Source organism: Stegodyphus dumicola, chromosome 6 (genome assembly GCF_044657685.1).
Source record: "Stegodyphus dumicola isolate Sdum_Otavi_A_Nest chromosome 6, ASM4465768v1".
Lineage (NCBI taxonomy): Eukaryota > Metazoa > Arthropoda > Arachnida > Araneae > Eresidae > Stegodyphus > Stegodyphus dumicola.
This window is the reverse complement of record NC_140773.1, coordinates 15,463,053-15,477,873: the sequence shown is the minus strand read 5'-3', so window position 1 is coordinate 15,477,873 and position 14,821 is coordinate 15,463,053. Positions and strand designations below refer to the sequence as shown.

Here is a 14,821-nt window from a genome sequence, read left to right as displayed (position 1 = left end):
ATGAGAAAAATATTTACACCAGTTATATATGTGAATAGAAGTCAGCACATTTTATTGCAGTCTATATGAAAAAGATGTTCTACAATAAAAGCCAGTGCAGAATTTTATTCAAAGTGAAAACTTCACTAATTTGCATTCGTAATTCATTAATTTGCATTTAGTGTGTTAAATTTCACATTCAATAACTGCTCACTCGTAAATATACTGTCTACACAAGAAATACTCATAAAATAGAATGAATTTAACTATTCACAACAAATATATTCAATTTAATCACATATATCTTTTAATGTTAATAATGAATATAATCAGATCATACAAAATATGTATTCTGAATCTTACACTTTCAAAATCAAAAGAATGCAAGCACTGAAATAAAGAAAACACTAGATTCATTGTAACACTTCCAGTCCTTCTCAGCTCAATAAAAAATAACTATACACATAAATTCTCTTAATCCACATTTGTTAGTAAATAGTAAATAATGGTAGCCTGAGTCATTTTCTCGGTGTAAAGAGCGATAATATTCCGTGAACATCAATCCAAACATCAATGCGTGATAAAAATCGCGAAAGTGAGATAAAACGAAAGCCCTACAAGATTTTAAAACTCATAAAACGAAAGCCCTACAAGATTTTCTACTTTTATGCCGTACATTTATAACTGCGAAACAAATGCAAATTAAAACGTAAACAACATACGCTCACATGCACGAAGATTTAGCGTCACAAGAGCAAAAGAAGCTCATTGGTCCATTCTCGAAACCCCTCCCTCAGTAGCTACGTTGATGTGCACTTGTGAAATATACTGCCCGTTTCAGGAGCAAAAGCGAAGAATTTAATAGAGGTTTTGGCAGCAGAAAATATAAATACGGCTCGAAACGGGCATACCTTACACATTCCAAAAGGGCCAGTAAAGGATTTATCGATTATTAGGTCAATATTCCAACAGCAAATCTCACAAAAAACCACATATTTGAAATTCAAGATTAAAGAAAACTAACAACTATCTGGAGTCACTCAGGGTAAAAAAAAAAAGGAACAACGTAATCTTCAGATCTCTTTTGTGGCGAATCAGCGCCTGCGAATTTGAATGAAACTCGAAACGGGAAATCCAATCTACATAATATACCGAAGGAATACCCTCCGGAAAAACCAATTCAATGCAGATGAAAGAAGACCTTTCTCACAGCGGAACAGCCATCCAAAATATTGATTCAGAAGGAAAACACTTTCTTTCCATAAAATTACACAAACGAAATAAGCTTAATAACACAATCTGCTTAGACAATCGAGATGTAAACATTACTTCAAACCTTATTTTTAGAGCCTTAAACAAACCCACGATCAGAGATGTTAAAAATAATAATTTAAAAAAGAATGCATCAGAATATACGAATTTCAGGATCACAAATTCCGTGAAAAAAAATCGATAAATAAACTTCAAAGAACGAAATTAGAAAGGGGATGATTACATTCAAAATGTGGCCATTTGTGTTAGCGACGTTCAAATATAAACAGGAATTTATCAGCTAAACTTTATTTATTGAATACAATGAAAAGACTTGTACACAATTTTTCTTTGTAGTCACCAGCTATCGCATTTGTTTGCATTTGTTCCAACAACCAGAAGTTTCTTATTTGGGGGGAAGGGGGGGGGAAGTATTTGAATGGCATGTTGGTCCACACCATGGTGTCCCATTTCAAATTCCCACTTCAGGCTTTGCTTTCTGGAGGATGCAATAAAAATCGTGACAATTTAAGCCTTTTTAGCTACAGTTGCTTGAGGTGAAAATATTGTTACGAAATGTACAGGCGCGGTAAGATGGCTTCTCCGCAAAGCAGTTTTAGGGTTGCCACATTTGTCGAGAAATCGCCGATTTGGCGACAAAACTGGCGATATCCCATGGACGGATGGAGAACTTTCTGGAACGAATTCTTACCGGTTTAGCCCAGAATGTTCTCAAACACAGGCCGAAAGCTATATAAACCCTGCTGGTCCGCAGTCAGTCACTGTGTGCTTCATCGAGAGGGCGAGTGTGCCTCGTCTAGTCAGTATCGAGTTGGTGTCTCATCTAGCGAGTCAATCCCTGCGGAGTCGATCGAGTTGACAGCCGGGCAACGAGTGCCGATTGGGTCGTCGAGTGCACCGAAGGAGTCTCTTAGTGCATCGTCGAGAGAGCGTGTTGAGCTCCGGGAACGACTGCACCGAAAAGTCGAGAGCCGTGCTCTGTGTGTCGTCGAGTGCATCGCGAGTTGTAGCGTGGAGAGTCTCGAGAGTACGTGGAGTTCCGAGAACGACCAAAGAGAGTCGAAAGCTATACTCTGGAGCTTTGCAGTGAAGCTGTCTCCACCGTTGTTGCCTAACAGTGTGAAGGGTGTATCGCTGATTGTTCCAGCGTCTTTATTGTAGATCTTCGACGACTGTAAAAGTGTTTTGGAGCTGTCCTGATTAATATTGGTAAATAAAGCGTGTTTCGATACTTCATCAAGTACTATTGTCATTATTCACTCCAAATACTCACGAACCCCGTACGAACGTGAAGAAAGAGAAAAACGCAACAACTGGTGTCAGAAGAGAAAAACGTAACAATATTGAAAACCATACTATTTCAACTTTTATATCTATTCCCCTTTTCACTAAAGTTAATTCAGAGACATTTGGTGGCAGGGGCAATTGGTCAAAATATGAAGCCGAGCAGAATTATAGCATATGTTTACTATGCGCTATTATTTGATAAAAATTTTCCTATTTATTGCATTAAGTATGCACACTGCACAAAAAAAGGGGGGACAGTTCTATATCTCCCGTTCTACTGGGCCGATTGACAAAATTCAACTTGCGTTTTTCATATCTCGAAAGCACGACTTAGGATATGTATTACATTTATATATAGCATTGTTCTAACATAGGTATTTTGACACAAAATCGGACCTTTTCTGAAATAACATACCTTTTATATATATATATATATATATTGAGTCTACATCTGAAATGACGCCAAACTACCAAGTTTTGTAAAAATCGCACGAGTAGTTTTTTAAAAAATTAGCTTTCAAAATTTTAGCTCGTCAATGTTAATTGAGTTTGGTCTATATTTATTAATCTCTTTTTTTTTTTATTAAACTTATTTGATTCTTCCTTTCACATTTCGAAATTCAGGTTCATTCCAAATAAAATTCACCCATTTTTTATGATTTATTTTTTAAATTTGTATTTTTAAATAATTTTTATAAATTTTTCAAAAACAATGTTGAATTATACTCTATAAAAATTTTACCGTCATCTTAAAGTAGACGTACTTCTAAGCATACCTGCAAAAAATTACAGTTTTTCAATCAAAATTTCCGAAGATATACGTGAATTTATATATTGGTTTTGAAATTTGGCATATTTGTTGAAAGCGATAAAACATCAAATGCAGTTTCTACACTTTGCTAAAATTATTTGGAAGTAAAAACGATGTGACTTTTTTCCCGCTCATGCACAATGTAAAAAGGTAGGAACGAGGTGTTTTTTTTTTTTTTTTTTTTTTTTTTCCCGCTCCGGCATAATGGAAGGGAAAGGAAAACTGGTTGCCACATTAAGAAATTCGCCAAGTGAATGATTCTTGGCGCAAACTGAAAAAATTTCGCCAAGATAAATTTTTGAATTTCCCCGCAAATTTCGCACCAAATTTTACAAAATTTCATATCTAGGCATAATTTGAGTCGTCGAATCGAAATATCGAAAAACATTGGTATGTTATTTCAGAAAAAGTCCGATTTTTTTGTCAAAATACCCATGTTAGAACAATGCTATATATATAAATCTAATATATATCCTAAGTCGTGCTTTCGAGACATGAAAAACGCAATTTGAATTTTGTCAATTGGCCCAGTAGAACGGGAGATATAGAACTGTCCCTCCTTTTTGTTTTGCGCAGTGTACACCAGTAACATCAATGCTGGTTTAAAACAATGTATAAGCCCATTTAATGCACATTTAATAGTGTGACATCGCTTCATACATTCCTCACAATCTCATCAATCATACTCACGTTCCATCAAATTTTCGCTTTAGCACAGATCATGAAAGGAAAGGCTACAAGGGGACTGCTTACCTGTTCCATAATGAGAGACTAAAATGTCACAATTTTCGAAAAGTCTAAACTGGGGAAGTCTGAAGTGGGACTCCGGCACAACGTCAGCAATAACCTGCTTAACAGATTTGAATTTCATTCCTTCAAAAAAAGCTTTTAGGCGGACCGAAGAGACGGAAAGTCCGATGTCGCTAATCTGGATTTATATTAATTAAGGCTCCTATAAATCAATGTTGAAATGACATTTTTGTTAGTCAAAAATTAAATGAAGACTCGCTGAACAATGCCAGATAGCTCCAGGGTTCGAATCACGGCGAAAGGGCTGGGTGCATGGGCCTTTCCGTGGTTTTCTTCATGTGTAACGTGTATACGGCCGGTTTCCCTTAAAATGTTTTCCACAAAGGTATCCCTCTTCTTAGGCGGATAGCCCTCGAGTATTTTGCTAGTTTCTTAATTTATGAGACGCGGGAAATAAATGGTCCTTGGACCCTGCCTTTATGATCCTTTTAGATTTATTAACCGATTACCCTATGCACGAACTTCCCACTCTAATCTTAGCAACAAAATAGGGATTTAAAACACAATGGCCATGGTCCTTCCTACCAGCAAACATTCAAACATACAACAACAACGCAAAAATCGGCAGTTTCCTCGAATTTCATAAGAGAAATATTTCTCATTGAATTAACTCAGCTCTCACTTCACGGCAAGGCAAAAATACATAAAAACTTAAAATAGCTTCATTTAGAATTGAAAGATATAGAAAAATATAAAACACCAAATACAGTTAAAACAAGTAAAAATCCAACTGTAAGGGAAAAAAAATAGACTACGCAATATCTATTTCGTATAAAATATATTTTAAATAATAAGTGATTTCAGTCGTAACTTCCAGCGAAGAAAAAAGTAATAAAAAATTATTTGCTGAATTTGAATTTATATTATCTGAATAAAATATGAATACAAATACGTATATATATATATATATATATATATATATATATATATATATATATACATATTAAATCAAAAATTAATTGATTTTACTAACATTTCGCAGACGGGGTAAAAAACTAATAACAACAACGAAAGAAAATTATTTTCATGCTATTTCAATTTTAAGATCTTGGTTGAGGTCCATTAGTACATCATTGCGAATTTTCGAAAGTTGAATTGAAGATACTTTTACATGTTTTGCAATTTATTTCATATATGTTATCTGCTATCTTTTTACGTTTGATTCAAATGGAAATACTCTGCTTTATCTTAAATTGGAAGAAATCGGTTTCAGCGAGAATTCCAGTTTACGGCGAGATCATTATTTCCTCACTAATACGCACATGTAGGAAAGATAAGCCGCAATCAAGAAGTCATTATCTCTACAGGAAATTTTTAATTTCCTGCTTATGTGCGCTGCTAAGGAAGCTCATGTTTAGCGCAGTCCTCTGCTGCAGTGAGTCCTAACAACAATGAAAATATCTGAACTCTCAGAGCGCTGTACCTTTTTTCTAAGAAATTATTTCTCTGTTTTTAATAAACCGACGAGATCTTGATGGACTAGAATTTGCACACTTCTCGGGATTCCTTTTTAATTCTATTCTTTAGCAATTATATAACATTTTCTGCCAAAAAGAATATACCGAATTTTTGCACTTATGCAGTAAAGGAAAAACATAAAGTACATTATTTAAGATAAATAATCTTAATTGGTTTACTACATGTCATAAATGATTATAATAATAAATTATAGTAGAAGATACACAGATTGGCTTCAGGGTTAATGATTTACCGCATTTGCCGGCGTAATAACACGCACCAGCCTATAAGACACAGCCCCCTTTTTTCTTCCTTGTACGAAATAAAAAGGAAGTATTGTAATCGCGAAAAGTTTCAGACAGCATATTTCAACGAAAATATCCACTTTGACCGCTTTCGAATGCAATTTAACGATGTATTTGCGTGATATCTACGTAAGGACAGAATAAAAGACTCTTTTCCTCCAAAAAAATCATAAAACTGCTTTAAAATGAATTCTGAACAGAATTTTTCGTGGCGAATGTACGAACGTATGTACGTACTTATCTCGCATAACTCAAAAACGAGTAGCCTCAGAACGTTGAAATTTTGTATATAGGACTGTTATAAGTTATTTGTATATAGGACTGTTGTAGATGTGCACCTCATATTTTGGTTGTAATCAGCTGCACCAAAAGTATATAAATATATTTATATATATATACATGCATTCTGTTACCCGGCTCAGTGATCTCAGTTCCTTTACTCTTACATGTTTGTAAATTGTGCATGATTTGCTTTAAAAATGATTGAATTATGTTGTTCTTGTCTTCCGGTTAAGGTTTTTATGCCTTTAGTAAATCTGCAAGCAATATTTGTACAATTATCAACAACTTAAAAGTTGTTTAAGTGCTAAGCCTAATTTTTAAATAACATGGCAGACATATTTGTTTACATTTGAAACAACAGAATAGTTGATTTGTTGCCAATCTAAAGACTAAGATTCGCAAGAGCAAGACAACGCCTTCATTTATTATTGCGAATTAAATCATGCTTAAATCTTTCTGGAATTTTTCGAAAAAATAAGTGTTTCTCGAAAAATTGAAGAAATTTTTAATTCGTAATTTTTAATATAGATATTTTGAGTTTTTATGTATTTTTGCCTTGTCGCGAAGTGAGAACTGAATTAATTGAATGAGAAATACTGAATCGTCTGTGAAAACTGTTTCTTTTTTGTTTTGTATACTTAATTTCTTTTATACATCGTTCTAGCTTTATTATAGCATTTGAATAGAACATGTGACAACGATTAGATGATTCTTCAAATGATATAAATTGTGTGCATTGTGAGTTATAATATGAACGAAATATATAAGTTAACTGTTATATAATTGTTGGATTATATAACAGTTAACTTAGTATAACGGTTAACTTTTTGTTTTCACCACGAATAAGAAAAAAAAAATTTTTTTTTTCTAGGTTATTTAAGTTTTTATTTAAAATTTATAACATCACTAATGAATTAAAAGTGGGGGAGTATTATTTAGTTTAATAGAAACATGAGATTAAATAATCTTTACAAAATTTATCTATAATTTTATATCACGAATAATGGAAACGTGGGACATTTAATTAATGTTTGATTTTAACTTTATAAAGTTAATGGTTTATACAAAGTGGTCATAAAAATATTCTTTGATATATGAACCCCTAGCGGCCTATCCACTCAACCAATCAAAATTTCAGATCTTGTCATTTAAAGGTATGCGTTCGAGATTGTGATGATTTAAAACAATAGAGCTCTGATGGTTACGGTGACAGCGAAAATATTTGGAATTTTTGGAAAGCAGTACCCACTTTTTTAACCGCAAATTCATCAACGCATTGAAAAACCATAAACGACGCTGGAGCGATATGCGTATGATGAAAATTGCAGACGTGAAACATTTGCAAAGAACGGCATTGTAAAGGACCAATGACAATACAGGAGAGGGAAGAGGGAACACCTTTTATTCGAATTCCGAGGTTTCAATGTATGCAACGTTTCAAGATAGAATCATTCTCCAGTGACTTTAAACTTTCGTGGCCACCGCAATCTTCCGAACTCACTACGGTGGGTTTCTGGTTCTGAGTCATCTGAAAATTAAGGTCTACACATCAAATCCACGAAATTTGTCGAAGTAAAACATAAAGTTATACATATTCCTTCTCCGATGTTACGTTCGTCATTATTGTCAGCAATCTCTCGCATGCAATGCGTTATCGTCTACCACGTCTTCCATAAACCATGTTGAAATCATGTAATTTTAATAAAAGTTTCTTCCCTCTCCTCTCTTGCATTATATGCTAGAACTTTACCATGCTCTACTTTGCAAATGCTTTACGCCAACAATTTTTGCCAAGTGTGCATCATTTCAACGCCATTTATGGTTTTTCAGTTCGCTTATGAATTTACGCATAAAAACGTGGGTGCTGCCATTCGAATATTTAAAAAATTTGCACTGTAACCGTAACTGTGAGAGTTCTATCATCACACAATCTCGAACGCATACCTTTAAAGAACAATACCTGGAATTTCATTCCGATTGGTTGAGCAGATAGGCTACTAGGAGTTCATATATCAAGGAATGTTTTTTATGGCTATCCAGTTGTTTGTACAATGCAATACTATTTGATTATTAAATTTCGTTATATAGGTGCCCACGCTTTTATTTATTACTATCTCTCATAAGAATTATATACTTAAATAATTTACGCAATAACATAACAAACGGAATAAAATGGTATAATGAAATTTCAAACAAATTCAAAATCTTGTTCCTATTTATCATAACAATTAATATATACTAACAGTCTCATCGAAAACGCTGTTTTCTTTCAATCATTTCAAACATTTTTAAGGTCCTTATTCCTACTTATCATACTAATCTTGTTCCTACTTATCAAAGCAATCAATATTTATCATCCTAATCTTTACTATAATACTTATCATACTATAATACTTATCAATACTACTATAATACTTATAAATACTATAATACTTATCAATACTACTATAATGCATACAAATACTATAATACTTATCATACTAATCATTACTACTTATCATACTAATCTTGTTCCTATTTATCATAGCAATCAATATATACTATTAATCTCATCGAAAACGCTGTTCTCTTTCAATCATTTCAACCATTTTTAAGATTCTTATTCCTACTTATCATACTAATCTCATTCCTACTTATCATAGAAATCAATACTTATCATCCTAATCTTTACTATAATACTTATCAATAATACTATATTACTTATCATACTAATCATTACTACTTATACTAATCTTGTTCCTATTTATCATAGCAATAAATATATACTAACAATCTCATCGAAAACGCTGTTCTCTTTCAATCATTTCAAGCATTTTTAAGATTCTTATTCCTACTTATCATAGCAATCAATACTTATCATCCTAATCTTTACTATAATACTTATCATACTATAATACTTATCAATAATACTATATTACTTATCATACTAATCATTACACTTATACTAATTTTGTTCCTATTTATCATAGCAATCAATATATACTAACAATCTCATCGAAAACGCTGTTTCTTCTCTTTCAACCATTTTTAAGGTTCTTATATGCAGTTAAAAGTAACACTTCAGCATTTTGAATGCTTAAGAACAATGCGTCTCATGGAAGAATATTCTAATATAATAGAGTTTCGATAAAACGTAATTAAATTTTATTTGCCTTCATTCACGTCCTTTTTAATCCAACACCTTTGATTAATTGTTTATTAGTAGCAAAAGTCAAATACAGTCAAAGAGTCCTTATTCCGGGAACCGTCATTTTCAAGAGCAATTTAAAGCGACTGATATGGGAATCTCTCAATCCATACCTCCAACGATCATCTAGAGTAATTTAAAAGATTACTCCGTAAATGGAGCCAAGAGCCAGAAAACTGATACGATTTCCCCATTCCTGGAAAGCTTGATAATCGTTAAATCATCGCAGCTGCATTTTAAGTACTCTTTCCCATACTCTCGGAGGGCATTGAAAGAAACAAAATGCGTTATTCCAATGACTGATACTAAAGGAAAGGAATGTACTTTCATTATCATCGTCATTATTGATCCTACGCCTAGGAAGTGCAAAAACATGTCTCCTGGTACATCTATGAGGAAATAAGTCGCTCAAATTTTATTATCGGTCCATCCTGTCAATTTACGAACGGGGTGAGATAATGGAAGCTACGTCAACATAGAAGTGCTTCTTTGGCGTGCTAAAATAAGAGTGCGTTTTTTTTTTTTAGGTTGCTTCCGGCCATTTCTACCGACATCTTTACCTGAGACATTACAGGCATTATTAAATTAGCTGGGATACGCATAATACAGTAACCCGAAACCTCGAATTCCTGTGTACTCTACTTTGTAAAGTAAAAGAGAAACCAATCTGAATACATGGCCAAGGTGCAAATAAAAAGAACTTATTCTGAAGCATGAAAAATAAAAAAAGACGAGGAATGTGGTTAAATTATACCTAAACACTATTGTGATGTAGAGACTTAAACGTGTTCTTAATCTAATCCTCTGTTTAAGGAATAAACATTCGGGGGGGGGCGATTAAGTTGGGTTAGATTATTTGAGCATGGAAAGCAAAAAAAAAAAAAAAAAAAGGGCTATCTGCCTGAGAAGAGGTATGCTTTCACAGAGGGTTTTTGGAGTAAAGTAGGCTTAAGTGGATTGACTGATTATGGCAAAGCTCGAGGGCTATCCGCCTATGCCTTCGTGGAGGACTTTCTAAGGTAAATTGGCTCATATACGCGTTACACAAGGGAAAAAAACCACGAAAACACCCATGCAGCCAGTCCATTCCGTGGGATTCAGAGCCCGGACAGAACCACCAAATATTTAGCGATTTTACCGCTCGGCCGCTGGTAGGCCCGGAGGAAACTAGCTTCGTTTTCAACTTACAAACAAGTAAAACTACAGGAAAACGCTCATGCAGCCAGCCCGTTTACCTGGAACCCTTGCTCTGGAGGATCGGGCATGGGAATGTTAAATAATTTTACCAAAATTACACATTTAGATATTCATCTTTAATAAACTTTTATCTGCGATTAATAGCCGGTGGTTTTTCTATTTATAAACACACTTTTCGATAAAAATATCGATAGATATATATATTTAATTATCTTTACATTTGCTTTTTATGAATAAAGAATGTTTGTTAAATTCAAAAACCTATATAAATGCAACCAGTAAATTTCATGTTACAGTCTAACTTTCCTAAATATCATGGCAGTTTCAGTTAGGTTAATTAGTAAGGCAAAGGTCTACAAAGACTGTCTGCCTAAGGGAAGGGATGCCTTAGTGGAAGGCTTTCCAAAGAAAACTGGCTCACATTCATGTTATACATGACAAAGTTTTGTCTAAGGTAAAAGTAAGGAGATATTAAAAAGTTCAGAAAGAGTGAGAAAACGATTATCTTCGAACGCATCGGAGAAGAAGTATACCGTTAATCCTTCCGGTGTTAGGTCCTGAGAAATTTATTAGAGTATTAACTTGTAAACTTATTTACATAACAAATGCTAAAACAGTTTACCACAGAAAAATATAATGCGCTAGTGCTGCTTTTTGGGCTACGATTGAATTAAAGTTCCCCCTCTCTCATAATAGAGATTGTTTTTTAAAATAAGTATTGTCAATAATAAGTTTTAAAATGTGCCATTCTACTTGTATTTCATTCTTTGTGCACCGCCCAGATGGTATAGTCGTTAGGAAAGCCGACTGCAATACCAAAAGGTCTGGGTTCGAATTCCGGAGAAGGCAAGTTGTAACTGTTCGTCATTTCATAGCAGGCAAAGATGGCCCACCTGTTAGGTGCCTCCATAATAAAGGGACCACCGCTTCTGGTCTTAGTGCCAAGCCGAAGGTCACTCATTCATTCTTTGTCTATTGAATTCATTTACTTAACAGATGCCTTCTTTGCGTTTACTACAGTCGAAATGAACTGATGAAGAAAATATGTTTTTTGGCTTTAAGCATGAAGTTGGTACATAAACCTTTCTTTAAAAAAAATTGTTTGAAGCGTAGTATCCTGTAAGGCCTCGCTCAGACTAACGCTTTTCGATCATAAGTCTTTTTTAAGGCATAAATGTCATCAAGTTTACAATTGTTTAACAAGATTTAAGTCGTAGCCAATCACAGCCGTATCCTAAGGTAAAGTTGCCCATGCATAAATACGTAGCTGATCCGGCGAAACCGCCTGAAAGTCAGCTCGTGTTTGCTCCGATGTGATTGGTCGGTTAAGGCTCCGTTCAAAAGAACGGTTTTCAGATCATAAGAGATGTTTCGTTGCCAAGCTTTCTACGTTCTGAGTGTGCTGTTTACGTTTTTCAAGCAGCATCCTCCAGGGTCTGAGGTTAAGAGGGTGACCAACCCACGTGACCCCCTCCGAACTGTATCTGCTACCCATGGTGGAAAATTCTTGTACATATGTATATAAGTTTTCCTTCTATTTTATATATCCTGACTATTTTCATGCCATTTAATGTGTTACTGCAATGTATTCACTCTGTACCAGCACGGAGCTTTTGAAATTTTCCTGATCACGAGACCTGTACATATTAAGTTACCTGTGTATATTATCTGTACATAATGCCTCTACTAATGAGACATCTACACCATCTTCAATGTCATGCTTCCACAATATTCTTTTGATATTACATGCCATTTTGTTAGTAATTTTGCATACAAAAGTTTATTTTAAATACTTCATCTTGGACAGCCAACCCGATGTTTTGCCGCGTCACGCCCCTTCCACTTCCTAGTTTGTCCTCCGGACCCACCCTGAGCATTCAACTCGCTCGTAGTAGCAACTTATGTGACGACAGCCGGAACAAAGCGAGCAAATTTCCAAGCTACTCGCGGCTTAACATTGGAACTGGAACCTTTCTACGTCACAAACTTGGTTCAAGGATTTTGCTTTATGCTAACTTTTCAACTTTTTTGTAAACTTGATATGAGAACCAACCAATCACAACGTAGCAAATATGAACTGACATTTTATCGCCGGTTTCGCTGAGTCAGCTACACATTTACGTATGCACAACCTTCTCTAATTGGCTACGACTTAAACTCTGTTAAAGAGGTATGAATAAACTTAATGACTTTTATGCCTTATGATCACTACATCTTACGGAAGAGGGGGGTGGGGAAAACACCTTCGTTTGAACGAAACCTAACGGGGAAGACAGCATAACGCCACTAAAGTATGCCCATTTTACCCTCCTGGTGGTCGTATTTTACTTAGTAAACACTCCACCCTGTCAATATGGCTCTGTTTTCCTAAAAAGAAAAGACGTTAAGTGCATTCCTTTTTCTTTTTTTAACATCGCAATCGCAATAATTTTCATTTTTTGACAAAACGCGAATTTTTCTCCGTATACTAAAAGCACGTGAGATTTTAAACAAGAACTTCCAAGTTTTAATAGGGAAAATTTTTTAAACATTTAACAAATTTTTTTACGAAATTTGGGTTTTACAAAATGTATCAAATAATTCTTTGCACATATTACTGTAGAATATCTGTCCCTCCTGAAATATAAATCATCTGAGGAACAGAAAGAAATACAAAATAGCTAAAGAAGTATATCCAGACGTCAGTCTAATCAAGCCTTTTCCTTATCACAGAAATGCAATTGTAAATGGCTTACCTTCGTAACTGTCACTGTAGACCCAACTCGAACAATCAGTCAGCTGCGATGCGAAGAACAGAATACTTATAAATCCTCTAACCAGACTTCTAAGCTTGTCTGGAGCAGTTCTTCACGCCTCTTAATAAAGATATTAACATTTCCTATGTTCTTGACAAATGAGCAAACTTCCCTGAAAATAAAAATTAAATTTCTAATTAAACGTCTTTCGAAATGGAAATTTGGAAAACAAAAGATTAACTCTACAGATTTTAAAACAGTCTTGGCAATATAAAGTTTACCCGAAACTGGAAATACAATAACAACATAAAATAATCAAATTCTTGTACAACTCCGAGATCAATGAGTGTTTTAATATGTTGTAATTCTCTTTCCCCGCTACAATTAACTACAGAAAATAATTGTCTCAGAGAAACTTGCTGTCGACATGCAGGTAATTATTACAACGTCGCAAGATCTTAATATCGATATTCATCTTGCTTATGTTCGTGGACGCGGTGGAAATTTTGGAAATGAGAAGACTGATGCTTTAGCAAAGCTAAAGAACACACGAAAATTCACATTAATTCAAACTCCTGCTTTCCAGTTTCTCACTGGAAGCGCTTTATAGAAAGATCCTACACGTATTTGTAACAGAGAATACAGAAATTCTTCGTAAGTGCGTTTATTATATTCACCAGAGGAAGATGTTCCAGGCTATTTTAAAGGCCTTGTCTGTACCTTAGATTTCCCCCCCCCGGCTTTAGTCTGAACCTTTACACTAAAGAGACAATTTCTGCTTTTTAAAATTCCATTTTTAATTTAGACTTCTTAAAATTAATTTCCCCCTCTTTCTTTGCAGTGTTATTGTACTTTTGTTTGTTTATTTTGTTAATGCTATAACTTAATTGAGTAAGCCTCGCAGTATACTTTGCAGAACATGAGAAGATGAAATTTAAGTTAACAAAATAGTAATAATAATAATCAAAATCGTGTAAACAACTCCGAAACAGGCATTGTCAAAACATCATACAGATGATTCCATGTCAGATACGAACACATCAGCTGTCAAATTACTGATAGGAAAGCCAACAAAATATTACACATTCTGATAAAGAGCATAAAGCATTCAAAAACACGTTAAAAATACTGCGTCCCATTGCAGTCAGAAAATTTCAGATTAAGAGGTTATCATTAAAACTTCATAATGTTCAGGGAAACTCCAAAAAATTTTAAAAGTATAAAAATAAAAATACCAAAAAAAATGATAAACTATCGGCGGAGGGTTGTTATCTCTCTAGGAACTCAAGCAATATAAAATATTGCGTTCAAAACCAGCTATTAAAAATAACACAGTGTCAGACTGCGAGCTCAGAAAGAGCATAATAAACTGTAACAAACTCTTTTGGCCACCGTTAAAATTTGAAACCTTTCAGTTCCCTCCCAAACGTTATGTACAGTAATGGAACTCTGGAGCACCACAAATGCATGTGAACTTTACGGCTTTTTAATAGAATCA

General features: G+C 34.3%; 1 protein-coding gene across 10 annotated transcripts in view; it reads right to left on the bottom strand.

Moving 5' to 3' along the window:
- The window catches only part of LOC118195642 (uncharacterized), a 497,554-nt gene that overhangs the window by 389,507 nt on the left and 93,226 nt on the right, over positions 1-14,821 (bottom strand). For all 10 annotated transcript variants that reach the window (XM_085818127.1, XM_085818126.1, XM_085818132.1 and 7 more), the window contains exon 2: positions 13,324-13,495. The gene's annotated coding sequence lies outside the window, so the exon portion shown is untranslated. The remainder of the gene's footprint in view (positions 1-13,323; positions 13,496-14,821) is intronic.